General features: G+C 39.5%; 1 pseudogene; it reads right to left on the bottom strand.

Moving 5' to 3' along the window:
- Positions 1–1,596: 1,596 nt before the first annotated feature.
- On the bottom strand, positions 1,597–2,551 carry LOC144309981 (18S ribosomal RNA; annotated as a pseudogene).
- Positions 2,552–17,730: the final 15,179 nt, after the last annotated feature.

The following is a 17,730-nucleotide window of genomic DNA, read 5'->3' as shown; positions in this document are numbered from 1 at the left end:
ACTTCATCTATTAGTTTTAAGGCGCCTTTGTGAGGTAGGCCTTACATCCCTTGTCCTTTCGTACTGGGGGAGGTTATATAATAGATAGAAACCGACCTGGATTACTCCGGTCTGAACTCAGATCACGTAGGACTTTAATCGTTGAACAAACGAACCCTTAATAGCTGCTGCACCATTAGGATGTCCTGATCCAACATCGAGGTCGTAAACCCTATTGTCGATATGGACTCTTGAATAGGATTGCGCTGTTATCCCTAGGGTAACTTGTTCCGTTGATCAAAAATTATTGGATCAATAAGTGATGTTATATTTTGACTTGTGGGTCTAAATTTTAATCACTCGGGAGTTTTTTTATATTCCGAGGTCACCCCAACCTAAATTGCTAACCCACAATAATGGTGTAATGTTATGCCTTGTAGGTATTTAGTATCCATAAGTTTGGGTTAGTTAATTAAAGCTCCATAGGGTCTTCTCGTCTTATTGTGGCATTCCCGCCTCTTCACGGGAAGGTCAATTTCACTGATTGGGAATAAGAGACAGTTAAACCCTCGTGTGGCCATTCATACAAGTCCTTATTTAGAGAACAAATGATTATGCTACCTTTGCACGGTCAGGATACCGCGGCCGTTAAACAAGTGTCACTGGGCAGGCAGTGCCTCCAATACTAGAAATGCTGGAGGTGATGTTTTTGGTAAACAGGCGGGGTTTGTGTTTGCCGAGTTCCTTTTACTCCTTTTAATCTTTCCTTAAATGCATGCCTGTGTTGGGTTAACAATAGGGTAGATAAGTATTTCATTTTTGGGTTGATATTATCAGATTGTTAACTATCAGTGGTCTATCCGTTTCTGATATAAGCTTATGCGGGGAGAAAATAGTTCTTGTTACTCATACTAGCATTGTTGCTTCTATATTTAAATAGAATGGCCCAGGAGGTATAATTAGGAGTTGATGTAATATGATTGGGATTAAGTTATATTGTTTGTTGAGCTGGAACGCTTTCTCAATTGGTGGCTGCTTTTAAGCCAACTATGGTGATGTTAGTATATACTCTCTAATAAAGGTTGTATCCTGATTCTAAGAAGCTGTACCTTCTTAGACTATATTTTAAATTTACATTAAAATTTTGTTTTTTTTTAGGTAAATTTAAAGTTGAACTAAAATTCTGTTTGTGGGCAACCAGCTATCACCAGGCTCGTTAGGCTTTTCACCTCTACCCACAAATCTTCTCACTATTTTGCTACATAGATGAGTTGATCCTTTTAGATTGTTTATGGGTAGCTCGTCTGGTTTCGGGGAGCTTAGCTTAAGTTCTCTTTGTTAAGTCGTTTCTGGCTAGTTCATTATGCAAAAGGTAAAAGGGGTAATCTTTGCTGTTTAATACTGTTAAGATGTCTTTCATCATTCCCTTACGGTACTATCTCTATCGCTCCAATTAAAATTTCTATCTCCTATACTTTTATTATTTAACTAAATGTTTTACTTTATATGTCTGTGATACTTAAGTTTGGGGTTAGTTGGGCTAGCTTTTGTTCAAAGTGGTCATAAGTAATGAAATCTTCTGGGTGTAGGCCAGACGCTTTAGTTAAGCTACACTTTGATTAATCCAAGCACACCTTCCGGTATGCTTACCTTGTTACGACTTGTCTCCTCTTGTGTCTTAGTTAAGTTAATATGGTTATGGTTGTGTCTTATTACTTGAGGAGGGTGACGGGCGGTGTGTGCGTGCTTCATGGCCCTATTCAATTAAGCTCTCTATTCTTAATTTACTACTAAATCCTCCTTCAGTTTTTAATTTCATAAAAACGTTCGTGGAATGTTCTTGGGTAGAAAATGTAGCCCATTTCTTCCCACCCCATAAGTTACACCTTGACCTAACTTTTTTATGTAAAATGATTGTGCTTACTATTCTACCTTTTGAGGGTTTGCTGAAGATGGCGGTATATAGACTGAATTAGCAAAGGGTGGTGAGGTTTATCGGGGTTTATCGATTATAGAACAGGCTCCTCTAGAGGGATATAAAGCACCGCCAAGTCCTTTGAGTTTTAAGCTATTGCTAGTAGTCCTCTGGCGAATTATTTTGTTGTAAAATTATCTATGTTTAGGGCTAAGCATAGTGGGGTATCTAATCCCAGTTTGGGTCTTAGCTATCGTGTAGTCAGATTATTATAAAGTCACTTTCGTGGTCTATTTTATGGTAACTGTAGCTTTTTACGGCTTAGTTAAGTTTTAACTTTAGTGCAAAGGTATCTTAAACACGCTTTACGCCGTGGGCCTATTAGTTTGGGTTAATCGTATGACCGCGGTGGCTGGCACGAAATTTACCAACCCTTTTTAGTATGGCTTAGTCAAACTTTCGTTTATGGCTTAATTTTTATCACTGCTGTATCCCGTGGGGGTGTGGCTTAGCAAGGTGTTATGAGCTACTTAAGAGTGTGCTTGATACCTGCTCCTTTAGATCACTGCTGATTTTAAGGGCATTCTCACTGGGGCGTGGAGACTTGCATGTGTAAGTCTACTAAGAACTAATAGGAAGGCTAGGACCAAACCTTTGTGTTTATGGAGTCGTGCGACTCATCTTGGCATTTTCAGTGCCTTGCTTTATTAATTAAGCTACATTAACTTATACTGAAATTGTAGTGTGTATAATAAATAAAATACATAGTAAATATGAGAGGAAAAAAAAAGGGGATGCTATCTATAGATAGACCACGAGATCGAATGCGTGTAAGACTGTTGTGTTAAGTTAACTAGAGTAGCAATACATTTGTATACAATTTAAATAAAGCTTGTGAGTATTGTATGCACTTAGTCCTGTTTTTGGGGTTTGGCAGGACATAAATAAGTGTATAATAGATGACATGAGTTTATGGGGGGTAAGGGGGGTTTGTATAAGTTAACTTAATGTCTTGCGCGTGTACGTACGTGTACACACGTGTACGTACGTGTACACACGTGTACGTACGTGTACACACGTGTACGTACGTGTACACACGTGTACGTACGTGTACACACGTGTACGTACGTGTACACACGTGTACGTACGTGTACACACGTGTACGTACGTGTACGTACGTGTACGTACGTGTACGTACGTGTACGTACGTGTACGTACGTGTACACACGTGTACGTACGTGTACACACGTGTACGTACGTGTACACACGTGTACGTACGTGTACACACGTGTACGTACGTGTACACACGTGTACGTACGTGTACACACGTGTACGTACGTGTACACACGTGTACGTACGTGTACACACGTGTGTCCTAGAATTATATGTCCTGAAACCATTGACTGAATAGCACCTTGATTTTATGCGTGAGTTGATAAATGATAATGAATAAGTCCAGCTACAAGTTATTTGACTGCATTAGGGCCGCGACGGGCATATTCCCTGAGAGCAGAAGATAAGTTAGAGTTAGTGCCGTTGCGGTCATAGATGAGTGATAGCAGATTCCCCCCCTAAAAATAAAAGATACCAAATGCATGACACCACAGTTATGTGTGATCATGGGCTGATTAGTCACTAGTCCATCGAGATGTCCCATTTGCGAGAATTAGTAGGATTGGAATAAATAGAGTCATGGCCCTGAGGTAAGAACCAGATGCCAGGTATAGTTTCATGATAGTAACCCCCACATTAGCATGGGCCCGGAGCGAGAAGAGTGACATTACAGGCAAGGATTGATGGTTTCTCGAGGCATGGTGATTAAGCCCTTATTGGACTAAGTGATATGCATCTAGTTACTGTTGAGGATCAATGGGTTGTGGAATTGGACTAGACATGTCCTATGTAAAGATATAATATCATGTACATGCTTATATGCATGGGGCAAGCCATTAATGCACGACGTACATAGGGGAGGGAAAGAAGGATTTTTTGGAGATACTGACATAGCACAGTAGAGGTGGTCCAATATATGAATGTAGGGGGTGTCAGGGAATAGTTTAAGAAGAATTTCAGCTTTGGGTGCTGATGGTGGAGCAAGAGCTTCTTCCTTGAGTCTTAGGGAGGGCGACTACTCTCCATTTTTGGTTTACAAGACCAAGGTAATGATTATACTACAAAGACTCTTCATTTTAGAAGATTATTTTCGATAACGCTAATTGTTGGCATTAGAATCAATAGGATGGTGAAATATAGAATTGAGGCGACCTGTCCGATAATGATGAAAGGGTGTTCAACTGGCTGTCCTCCAATCCAAGTTAAAGTGAGAAGATCGGCGACTAAAAGTCAGAATAGGCATTGGCTGAGGGGTCGGAATATTATACTGCGTTGCTTAGATGTGTGGAGGAATGGAATGAATGCTAAAATTAGGATGGAGAATACTAGGGCGAGTACACCTCCTAATTTATTAGGGATAGATCGTAGGATGGCATAGGCGAATAGGAAGTATCATTCAGGTTTGATATGTGGAGGGGTGTTTAGGGGGTTTGCAGGGGTGTAGTTGTCTGGATCTCCTAATAGGTCTGGTGAAAATAAAACTAGTGATATTAAGACTAGGAGCAGGAGTAGGATTCCTAGGATATCTTTAATTGTGTAGTAGGGGTGAAACGGAATTTTGTCTGAGTCTGATGTGATTCCTGAGGGGTTGTTGGATCCGGTTTCGTGTAGAAATAGGAGGTGTACTATTGCTAGAGCTGCGATGATGAATGGAAAGATAAAATGAAATGCAAAGAATCGTGTTAAGGTTGCTTTGTCTACTGAGAAGCCACCTCAGATTCACTCTACTAAGTTGGTTCCGATATAGGGGATGGCGGAGAGAAGGTTAGTGATTACAGTTGCCCCTCAAAATGATATTTGTCCTCACGGCAGTACATAGCCTATGAATGCTGTGGCTATGGTTGCGAATAGTAGTACAATTCCAATGTTTCATGTTTCTATGAATACATAGGATCCATAGTATAGGCCTCGTCCCACATGTATGAATAGGCAGATGAAGAATATGGAAGCGCCATTTGCATGTATATAGCGGATAATTCAGCCGTAGTTAACGTCTCGACAGATGTGGGTGACCGATGAAAAAGCTGTGGCCGTGTCCGATGTGTAGTGTATAGCTAGAAATAAACCTGTTAGAATCTGTAGAATCAAGCATACTCCTAATAAGGACCCGAAATTCCATCAAGCAGAGATGTTAGATGGCGCTGGGAGGTCAATGAATGAATTGTTGACAATTTTGGCTAGTGGGTGGGTTTTTCGAATGTTGGTCATTAATGTTCTTATAGTTGAAATACAACGATGATTTTTCATGTCATTAGTCATGGTTAAATTCCATGTAGGAATAATGATAACATACATTGTATTTATTTTAAGTATCGTTTTTGTGATGAGTTTTGTGGGTTTTGCCACTAAACCATCTCCTATTTATGGTGGGCTTGTGCTAATTATTAGCGGTGGGATTGGTTGTGCGATTGTTCTGAATTTTGGGGGTTCTTTTTTAGGGCTGATAGTGTTTTTAATTTATTTGGGGGGTATATTAGTAGTATTTGGTTATACAACTGCTATGGCTACTGAGCAATACCCTGAGGTGTGAGTTTCAAATAAGGCTGTTCTAGCGGCTTTTATTACTGGTCTATTGTCTGAGTTGTTGACTGCTTGCTATATTTTGAAGGATGATGAGGTGGAGGTAGTATTAAAGTTTAATGGAATAGGGGATTGGGTAATTTATGATACGGGGGACTCTGGGTTTTTTAGTGAAGAGGCTATGGGTATTGCGGCTTTATATAGTTATGGAACCTGGTTGGTGATTGTTACAGGTTGGTCGCTGTTAACTGGTGTGTTGGTTATCATGGAAGTTACCCGTGGTAATTAAGGATTAGTAGGCTGAGAATTATAGTTAGTATGAACGATAGGAAATAGAGCTTGATGAGACCCTTTTGATTTGAAATAAGGGTAGAAGATTTTATTTGGAAATACGAGATTGATTTGGGTAGGATGTTTTCTAGTCAGATGGAGTCCAGAAGTATAGATGCTGATTTCTGGCTGATGGTTAAACTTGTTTTAGGTGTGAGGCGGTGCATAATGGTTGGATAATAGCCAAGGAGGGTGGAAAATTTAAAGTAATTAGATGGATAGTTAAATTTGAGTCCTTGTATGGTAAGGTTTAGTTCTAGTGCCAGGATGAAACCCAAGATAGTTACTGCAAGGGCTATCATTTTTAGATAATGAGGCATAGTTATCTGTGGGATGGTGGTGGGTGTGATGCTGTGGGAGATAATGTATCCTGCAAATACACTTCCGATAAGGAGTCGTTTAATAGAGTTAATTAGGAGAGGATTATTCTCGTTGATAAGGATTATAGGGGAGAAGCGGGGCTGGCCTAGTAGAGCGAAGAATATAATTCGGGTGCTGTAGGCAGCGGTTAGGGATGTGGCAACGAGTGTAATTAAGAGGGCTCAGGCGTTGGTATTCGACGTGTTAGCGGACTCGATGATCAGGTCTTTGGAGTAGAATCCTGTAAGGAAAGGTATGCCTGTTAATGCGAGGCTTCCGACAATCAGGGAAGTTGTGGTGAAGGGAAGGACTTTAAATAGGCCACCTATCTTTCGAATGTCTTGTTCATCGTTTAGGCTGTGGATAATTGACCCTGAACATATGAATAACATAGCTTTAAAAAATGCGTGAGTGCAGATGTGTAAGAAGGCTAGGTAAGGCTGGTTAATGCCAATTGTTACTATTATTAGGCCTAGTTGGCTTGAGGTAGAGAACGCTACAATTTTTTTGATATCGTTCTGTGTAAGAGCGCAGATTGCAGTAAATAGTGTAGTAATAGCCCCTAAGCATAAAGTGAGGGTTTGAATAGTTTGATTATGCTCTATTAGTGGATGAAAGCGGATAAGAAGAAATACTCCTGCTACAACTATTGTGCTTGAGTGAAGTAGGGCTGATACAGGAGTGGGGCCTTCTATGGCTGAGGGGAGTCAGGGATGTAAGCCGAATTGAGCAGATTTACCGGTAGCTGCTAATAGTAAGCCAAGTAGCGGCAAATTAAAATTATCGTTTGTTGTAATAAAGATTTGTTGAAGGTCTCATGTGTTTAAGTTCAATAGAAACCATGCTATGGTTATAATGAAGCCTACATCTCCAATACGGTTATAGAGGATAGCTTGTAGGGCAGCTGTATTTGCATCGGTTCGGCCGTATCATCATCCAATAAGTAAAAATGATATAATGCCAACTCCTTCTCAGCCAATGAATAGTTGGAATATGTTGTTTGCGGTGACTAAGACTATTATAGTAATAAGAAATAAGAGAAGATACTTGAAAAATCGGTTAATATAAGGATCGGAGTGTATATATCATATAGAAAACTCTATAATAGACCACGTGACAAAAAGGGCTACGGGCACAAAGATTATTGAGAAGTAGTCTAATTTAAAACTCATGGATAGTTTTATGGTCTGGATTGTTATTCAATGTCAGTTTGAAACAATTGTTTCCTGTCCTGAGTAGATGAATATTATTGTGGGAATTATGCTAATTATGAATGCGTAAGAAGTAGCGGTTTTTACATAGTATGGGTATAGCTTATTTTTGTAGAGTTTAGTAGAGGTTATAATGATGGGCAAAGTAAGAATGACTAGAGCTGTGATTATGCATGAAGTAAATATATTTATTACTTTTATTTGGAGTTGCACCAATTTTTTGGTTCCTAAGACCAATGGATTACTTCTATCCTATAAAAGTTGAAAAAGCCATGTTCTTATACATGGGAGCATGAGTTAGCAGTTCTTGCAGTACTTTTTCGGTAAGCAAAAAGGTTTGAGCTTTTATTATTAGATTCACAATCTAATGTTTTTGTTAAACTATGCTTACAGTAGATGGGACCGAGAATAATTTTAGGGTTAAGGGATAGGAGGAGTAGAGGCAGTAGATGCAAGGTTATTAGGGCATTTTCTCGTGTGAATGACGGTTTGATATTTTTGATATGGTGGGAATATTTACCACGCTGTGTGGTGATTAGTATATAAAGTGAGTATAGGGCAGTGATGGTGATGTTAATTCCTATTAGAATAATAGTAATGTTGGATCATGAGAATGAGGATATCACTACAAATAGTTCTCCGATAAGATTAATTGTTGGAGGAAGAGCCAGATTTGTGAGGCTTGCTAATAACCATCAGGCTGCTATCAGGGGAAGGAGGGTTTGAAGTCCTCGTGCGAGAATCATAGTACGGCTATGGATTCGTTCGTAATTGGAGTTGGCTAAGCAGAATAGCATCGAGGATGTTAAACCATGGGCAATTATTAGGGCTGTTGCACCTATATAACTTCATGGTGTTTGAATAAGAACCGCTACAATAACGAGTGCCATATGACTAACTGAGGAGTATGCAATTAGGGATTTTAGATCTGTTTGACGGAGACAGATAGAGCTTGTTATGATTATGCCTCATAGAGATAATATTATGAAAGGATACGCTATGAAGTTGGTCAGGGGGTTTAGTAGGGTTGTAATTCGTATCATGCCATAGCCTCCTAATTTCAGGAGTACGGCGGCAAGTACCATGGAGCCGGCAATAGGGGCCTCTACGTGTGCTTTTGGTAGTCACAAGTGGAGGCCGTATAGAGGTATCTTTACTATGAATGCTATCATGCATGCCAATCATAAGAAAACATTAGATCAGGAGTTTGGCAGAGGTTGAATTCAGTATTGAATTATGAGAAAATTTAGGGAGCCCATGAAATTGTGGATGTAAAGGAGAGCTACTAGGAGTGGGAGAGATCCTATTAAAGTATAAAATAAGAAGTAGAGCCCTGCGTTTAGTCGTTCAGTTTGATTCCCCCATCGGGTAATAATGATCAGGGTTGGGATTAGTGTTGCCTCAAATAGGATGTAAAAGAAGATAAGTTCAGAGGCGGTGAAAGTTATAATTAGGAACAACTGGAGAAGAATCAGTATTGAAATATATAGTTTTTTTCGAGTTAAGGGTTCTTTTGATAAATGGTGTTGGCTTGCTATAAGTATAAGGGGTAGAAGTCATGTTGTAAGTGCTAGTAGCGGTGCTGATAGGGAGTCAGAGAAAAATATTAAGGAGGGGTTCAATGTATTATCATTTGGTTGATTCAGGTAGAATAAGCTGATTAAGCTGATTAGCAAACCATATGTTGTCGTGTTAATTCAGATTATGTTAGGCTTTGATACTCATGTAAGGGGGATCAGTATGATAGTGGGGATGATAATTTTTAGCATTGTAAGAGGTTTAGGTTTTGTACGTAATCAGTCCCGTAGGTGTTAGATACTATAACTAGTAGAGATAGTCCTAATGCTGCTTCGCAGGCAGCAAATACTAGTAGTACGATTGGTATCATGCTGGCTAATGTAAGGTGGTTGTTGAGAATAGTTACAGATATTATTACAAATAGTGATAATATTATGCCCTCTAAGCATAGTAGCGATGATATTAGGTGTGATCGATAAACAAGTATACCTATTAGAGAAAGAATGAATGCCAGAAAGATATTAATATATACTATGGACATATGATAATTATGAGATAAATCATAATCTAATGAGTCGAAATCATTTGTTTTGGCTTAAACTAATTATCATATTCGGTTCATTCTAGCCCCTTTTCGGTTCATTCGTACGCTAGGCTTGCAGCTAGGAGGGAGATTAGTAGGAGTGCTATGATAAGTATTGTTGTCAACTTGTTGGTTTGTGACGCTCAGGGAAGTGGGAGTAGGAGTGCGATTTCTAGGTCGAAAAGCAGGAATGTGATGGCAACTAGGAAGAATTTTATAGAGAAAGGTAGGCGAGCAGATCCCATGGGGTCAAAACCACATTCGTAGGGGCTTGTCTTGTCTGTATAAATATTTAGTTGGGGAAGTCAGAATGCGATTAGTACAAGTAAGGACGCTAGGGTTACATTAGTTATCAAGGTTAGTATTACGTTTATTACTTCTTTCCAGGTTGATCTGGAGCTAACTGATTGGAAGTCAATTGTACTAGTTATACTAAAGAAATAGGATCCTCATCAATAAATAGATACATATAAGAATAGTCAGACTACATCAACAAAGTGTCAATATCATGCAGCGGCTTCAAATCCGAAGTGGTGGTTTGATGTGAAGTGGTAGTATAGTTGTCGGAGAAAGCACACGATAAGGAATGTGGAGCCAATAATTACATGTAGTCCGTGAAACCCAGTAGCTATAAAAAAGGTAGATCCGTACACTCCGTCGGAGATTGTAAAAGATGTCTCGTAGTATTCGGAGGCCTGTAATAGTGTAAAATATACGCCTAAGGAGATTGTAATAAATAGGCCTTGAAGTATGTGTTTACGATTGCCTTCTATTAAACTATGATGGGCTCAAGTAATAGATACTCCGGAGGCTAGGAGGACTGAGGTGTTGAGTAGAGGAACTTCTAGTGGGTTAAGAGGAATAATGCCGGTGGGAGGTCAGCAACCTCCAAGTTCAGGAGTAGGGGCTAGGCTGGAATGGTAAAAGGCTCAAAAGAAGCCTGCAAAGAAAAATACTTCTGATACAATAAAAAGAACTATTCCGTACCGTAGTCCTTTTTGTACAATAGGGGTGTGATGTCCTTGGAATGTGCCTTCTCGGATCACATCTCGTCATCACTGGTATATGGTTAGCAGGTTGGTTGTGAATCCTAATGTAAGTAGGGATATTGAGTTATAGTGAAATCATATGATAAGACCCGATGTTATAAGAAGGGCAGAAAGGGCTCCTGTTAGCGGTCATGGGCTTGGGTTAACTATATGGTAAGCGTGAGTTTGGTGGGTCATTAGGTGTTGTCATGTAAGTATAGACTTACTAGTAAGGTAAAGACATAGGCTTGAATTAAGGCAACAGCAAACTCTAGAATCGTAAATAGAATTAAAATAATAAAAGTGATGAAAGCTGTGGTCGCGCTAATATTAATAAGAGCTAAGGTAGCCCCTCCAATCAAATGGATTAGGAGGTGTCCTGCAGTAATATTGGCGGTTAATCGAACGGCTAGAGCTATGGGTTGAATGAATAGACTAATAGTTTCGATGATTACTAGTATTGGAATTAGGGGAAGAGGGGTGCCTTGGGGTAGAAAGTGTGCCAAGGATGCTTTGGTCTTATAGCGGAAACCGGTAATTACTGTCCCTGCTCATAGGGGGATTGCTATTCCGAGGTTTATAGAGAGTTGTGTCGTGGGCGTAAATGAGTGGGGTAGTAGTCCAAGTAGGTTAGTTGAACCAATGAATAGAATTAGTGATATAAGTATGAGAGCTCAGGTTCGTCCCTTTTGATTATGAATTGCTAGTATTTGTTTTGATGTTAATTGAATTAATCATTGCTGAATGGAGATTAACCGATTATTGATTAGGCGATTGGGTGCTGGGAATAAAATGGAAGGGAATATGACGATCAGTACTACAATAGGGAGACCTATTATTGAGGGGGCAGCGAAAGAGGCGAATAAATTTTCGTTCATTTGTTTTCTCAAGGATTATGTTGACTAGTGATTTTAGTAGACTTGGTTATTGGGTTTTCCGGGTAGTGGTGATTTGAAATTTTTAGTTGGAATAGAATGAAGAGGGTGAGAAATATTGAAAAGATTATAATAAATCAGGTGGATGTGTCTAGCTGTGGCATTTCATTAAGGGGAGGTTAAAACTCCCAGTCTTTAACTTAAAAGGTTAATGCTTTATAGCTTCTTAATGAGTAAGTCTAGTCTAGGTTATACTATTAAGGCAGATCAGGTTTCAAAATAAGATAGGGGGACTATTTCAAGAACAATGGGTATAAAGCTATGGTTAGATCCGCAGATTTCAGAGCACTGGCCATAATACAGTCCCGGTCGTATGGCTATAAGGGTGGTTTGGTTTAGTCGTCCTGGAATAGCGTCAGTTTTTAGACCTAGTGATGGAACAGCTCATGAATGCAAAACGTCTTCTGAAGAAATAAGTATTCGGATGGTTATTTCTATTGGGAGGACAACTCGGTTGTCTACTTCTAATAGTCGGAGTTCTCCTGGCTTTAATTCTTGTGTTGGGATTATGTAGGAGTCAAAGTTTAAGTCTTCATAATCAGTATATTCATAGCTTCAGTATCATTGGTGGCCTATTGTTTTCACGGTTAAAGAGGGGTTATTGATTTCGTCTATTATATAAAGGATTCGGAGGGAAGGTAGAGCGATTAGGATTAGGATAATGGCGGGTAGGATAGTTCATACTGTTTCTACTTCCTGTGCGTCTATTGTGCTTGTATGAGTTAATTTTGTAGTCAATATTAGGGAAATGATGTAGAGAACTAAAGAACTGATTAAGAATACAATTATTAGTGTATGGTCATGAAAATGAAGTAGCTCCTCTATAATAGGGGAGGTTGCGTCCTGTAATCCGAGTTGAAATGGGTACGCCATAGAGGTATATAGGGGTTTCACCTATAATTTAACCTTGACAAAGTTATGTAATATTTTACTAATACCTCCTGATTGAGAAAGACATAGTGGTTATGACATTGGCTTGAAACCAATTTTAGGGGGTTCGATTCCTTCCTTTCTTATTTTTGGATTACATATGTAGGTTCTTCGAACGTGTGATATGGAGGGGGACATCCATGTAGTCATTCAATATTAGTTGTAGTAAGTTCTACTATAGCAACTTCTCGTTTGGATGCAAAGGCCTCTCAGATTATAAAAATTATAAGCATCACCGCTGTAAGCGAGATAAACGATCCTATAGAGGAGACGGTATTTCAGGTGGTATATGCATCTGGATAGTCAGAGTACCGACGAGGTATTCCGGATAAACCTAGGAAATGCTGAGGGAAGAAAGTTATATTTACTCCCACAAATATAATTGTAAAGTGAATCTTTGCTCAAGTATCGTTAAGAGTATAACCTGAGAATAAGGGGAATCAGTGGGCAAATCCTCCCATAATGGCAAAAACTGCTCCCATTGAGAGCACATAGTGAAAATGAGCTACAACATAATACGTATCATGAAGAACGATGTCTAAGGACGAATTAGCTAGGACAATGCCTGTTAGCCCGCCTACTGTGAATAAGAAAATAAACCCTAAAGCTCATAGCATAGCTGGAGATCATTTAATATTGCCTCCGTGAAGTGTTGCCAGTCAACTAAATACTTTTACTCCTGTTGGAATAGCGATAATTATAGTGGCGGATGTGAAGTATGCTCGTGTGTCTACGTCTATTCCTACAGTAAACATATGGTGAGCTCATACGATAAAGCCTAAAAACCCAATAGATATTATTGCCCATACTATTCCTATATAGCCGAAAGGCTCTTTTTTCCCTGAGTAGTAAGTGACAATGTGAGAAATTATTCCGAACCCTGGCAGGATAAGAATGTAAACTTCAGGATGTCCGAAGAATCAGAATAAGTGTTGATATAGGATAGGGTCTCCTCCTCCAGCGGGATCGAAAAATGTCGTATTAAGATTACGGTCTGTTAAAAGTATTGTAATTCCAGCAGCCAGTACAGGCAGGGATAGTAGGAGTAGAACTGCTGTAATTAGTACTGATCATACAAATAGGGGGGTTTGATACTGGGATATTGCAGGGGGTTTTATGTTGATAATAGTAGTAATGAAATTAATTGCCCCTAAAATAGAAGAGACTCCGGCTAAATGTAAGGAGAAAATTGTAAGATCAACGGATGCTCCTGCATGGGCCAGATTGCCAGCCAGTGGGGGGTAAACGGTCCACCCCGTTCCTGCACCTGCTTCTACCATAGAAGATGCTAATAGTAGAAGAAAAGATGGAGGAAGAAGTCAGAAGCTCATGTTATTTATTCGGGGGAATGCCATGTCCGGAGCACCAATTATTAATGGCACTAGTCAGTTTCCAAAGCCCCCAATTATAATGGGCATGACTATGAAGAAGATTATTACGAAAGCATGGGCGGTTACGACGACGTTATAAATTTGATCGTCGCCTAGTAAAGTACCGGGCTGACCTAGTTCGGCTCGGATGAGGAGGCTCAAGGCAGTGCCTACTATGCCGGCTCATGCTCCAAATAGTAAGTATAAAGTACCAATATCTTTGTGATTAGTAGAGAACAGTCATCGGTTAATGAACATAGGTAAAATGGCTGATAAAAGCATTAGACTGTAAATCTAAAAATAGAGGTTTAAGTCCTCTTTTTGCCAAGCTCTGTGGTGAATTTTCATATTGAATTGCAAATTCAAAGAAGCAGCCTAGACGCCGCCGGGGCTTCTCCCGCCTTTTTTTTCTACGCGGCGGGAGAAGGTAGATTGAAGCCAGTTACTAGGGTATTTAGCTGTTAACTAAAATTTCGTGAGGTAGAAGCTCACCAATCTAGGGAGGGCTTAGCTTAATTAAAGTGTTTGATTTGCATTCAATTGATGTAAGATAGATTCTTGCAGCCCTTAGAGGTGATTTGGTCAGGGGTTAAGTGTATAGCACTTGCTTAGAGCTTTGAAGGCTCTTGGTCTGGTCTAACCTAAACTCCTAGTCCAAGACTGATAATATAGGTGTTAGCGGGAGTAGTATAGTTGAGATAATGATTAAGGGGGGTAGTAGGGTTGCCTTTTTTGTGTACTCGAATTGTCATTTTATTTTTATGTTATTTGTGGACGGGAATATGGTAAGTGCGGTGCTATATGTGAGTCGCAGGTAGAAATATAAGTTAAGTAGAGCGGTGATGGCTATTAGTGTTGGAATAATAATTATGTTATTTTTTGTTAATTCTTGAATAATTATTCATTTAGGGATGAAGCCAGATAATGGGGGTAGTCCTCCTAGGGATAATATTAAGATTAAGATTATGGAGGTGATTAGGGGAAATTTATTTCATATGTGGGATAAGGATAAGGTTGTGGTGGATGAGTTTAATATGAATAGTATGAAGGTAGATAGTGTTATTAGAATATATAAAGTTAAGTTTAGGATTATTATTGTAGGGTTGTAAATAATGATAGCGGCTATTCAGCCTATGTGGGCAATGGAGGAGTATGCTATGATTTTTCGTAGTTGAGTTTGATTTAGTCCGCCTCAGCCTCCTACTAGAACGGATGCGAGGGCTATTAGTATAAGAAGGTTGGTGTTAATTGATGGGGAGATTTGATATAGGATGGATATAGGTGCGATTTTTTGTCATGTTAGTAGGATTATTCCTGATATAAGTGTTACTCCTTGTGCTACTTCGGGAACTCAGAAGTGGAATGGAGATAGGCCTAGTTTTATTGTTAGGGCGGTGGTTATTATGATGGATGCGATGGGGTTTGAGATTTTTGAGATTACTCATTGGCCGGAGTAAAGAAGGTTAATGGTGACTCCTATTATTAGTAATATTGAGGCAGTAGCTTGTGTAAGAAAATATTTTGTAGAGGCTTCTATGGCTCGTGGATTATACTTTTTTATGAGGATAGGGATGATGGCTAGCATGTTTATTTCGAATCCAATTCAGATCAGTAATCAGTGCGAGCTTAGTATGACGATTATGGTCCCTGCCATGATAGTTGCTATAATAATAGTGAGAATAGGGGGTATTAGTACGGGAAGGGTATAAACCAACATTTTCGGGGTATGGGCCCGATAGCTTAATTTAGCTGACCTTACTGTAGAATATAGTGTAAGTTTGGTAGCACGAAGATCTTTGAATTCTTAAGATTAGGTTCGAAGCCTATTATTCTAGAAATAAGAGGATTTAAACCTCTATTATTTACTCTATCAAAGTAACTCTTTTATCAGACATATTTCTTATGTTTGGGGTGGGATACTCGCGGTAATAATGGGTAAGGCAACATGTCATATGCATAGGGCTAAAGTTAGGGGTAGAAAATTTTTTCACAATAAGTGTATTAATTGATCATAGCGGAATCGAGGGTATGATGCTCGAATTCATAGGAAGCAGATAGTTAGTAAGAGGGTTTTTATAGTGAAGTTAATAGAGTAGAGTTCTGGTATAAATGGGTTGTGGAATGCACCGAAGAATAGAATTGTTGTGAGGATATTTATTATAATGATATTTGCGTACTCTGCTAGAAAGAATAGGGCAAAAGGACCCGCTGCATACTCTACGTTAAATCCAGAAACTAGTTCGGATTCTCCTTCAGTTAAGTCGAAGGGGGCTCGGTTAGTTTCTGCTAGAGTAGAAATGAATCATATCATGGCTAGGGGCCAGGCCGGAAAGATTAGTCATATATGTTCTTGGGTGATAATTAGTGTGGATAGTGTAAATGACCCGTTTATTAGGAGGACTGATAGGAGAATGATTGCTAGTGTTACTTCATATGAGATTGTTTGAGCTACTGCTCGGAGGGCTCCGATTAGAGCGTATTTGGAGTTTGAGGCTCATCCTGACCAAAGGATGGAGTATACGGCGAGACTTGATATTGCTAGTATGAATAGGACTCCTAAGTTTATATTAATGAGTGGGTAGGGCATTGGGAGAGGGATTCATATAGTTAGGGCTAGTGATAGAGCTAGAATGGGGGCTAGAATGAATATTGATATGGAGGATGTAAGTGGTCGTAGAGGTTCTTTTGTGAAGAGTTTTACTGCATCTGCGATTGGTTGAAGGAGGCCGTAGGGGCCTACGATATTAGGCCCTTTTCGAAGTTGTATGTAGCCTAAGACTTTTCGTTCAACGAGGGTGAGGAAGGCTACGGCAAGAAGGATTGGGATGATAAGAGAGATAATGTTGATAAAGAACATTTTGTTAGGGAGAGGAATTGAACCTCTGATAATAAAGGTTTAAGTTTTACGCAGTTACCGGGCTCTGCCACCCTAACAAAGCCCCTTTTCTCGGGCTTATGAGGAGATAAACTGGTTAGATTGAGTTGACTTCATCTATTAGTTTTAAGGCGCCTTTGTGAGGTAGGCCTTACATCCCTTGTCCTTTCGTACTGGGGGAGGTTATATAATAGATAGAAACCGACCTGGATTACTCCGGTCTGAACTCAGATCACGTAGGACTTTAATCGTTGAACAAACGAACCCTTAATAGCTGCTGCACCATTAGGATGTCCTGATCCAACATCGAGGTCGTAAACCCTATTGTCGATATGGACTCTTGAATAGGATTGCGCTGTTATCCCTAGGGTAACTTGTTCCGTTGATCAAAAATTATTGGATCAATAAGTGATGTTATATTTTGACTTGTGGGTCTAAATTTTAATCACTCGGGAGTTTTTTTATATTCCGAGGTCACCCCAACCTAAATTGCTAACCCACAATAATGGTGTAATGTTATGCCTTGTAGGTATTTAGTATCCATAAGTTTGGCCATAGGGTCTTCTCGTCTTATTGTGGCATTCCCGCCTCTTCACGGGAAGGTCAATTTCACTGATTGGGAATAAGAGACAGTTAAACCCTCGTGTGGCCATTCATACAAGTCCTTATTTAGAGAACAAATGATTATGCTACCTTTGCACGGTCAGGATACCGCGGCCGTTAAACAAGTGTCACTGGGCAGGCAGTGCCTCCAATACTAGAAATGCTGGAGGTGATGTTTTTGGTAAACAGGCGGGGTTTGTGTTTGCCGAGTTCCTTTTACTCCTTTTAATCTTTCCTTAAATGCATGCCTGTGTTGGGTTAACAATAGGGTAGATAAGTATTTCATTTTTGGGTTGATATTATCAGATTGTTAACTATCAGTGGTCTATCCGTTTCTGATATAAGCTTATGCGGGGAGAAAATAGTTCTTGTTACTCATACTAGCATTGTTGCTTCTATATTTAAATAGAATGGCCCAGGAGGTATAATTAGGAGTTGATGTAATATGATTGGGATTAAG

This window comes from Canis aureus, unplaced genomic scaffold, assembly GCF_053574225.1.
Source record: "Canis aureus isolate CA01 unplaced genomic scaffold, VMU_Caureus_v.1.0 ptg000314l_RagTag, whole genome shotgun sequence".
Classification (NCBI taxonomy): Eukaryota; Metazoa; Chordata; class Mammalia; order Carnivora; family Canidae; genus Canis; species Canis aureus.
The sequence above is the reverse complement of the archived record's forward strand: the minus strand, read 5'-3'. Positions and strand labels throughout refer to the sequence as shown.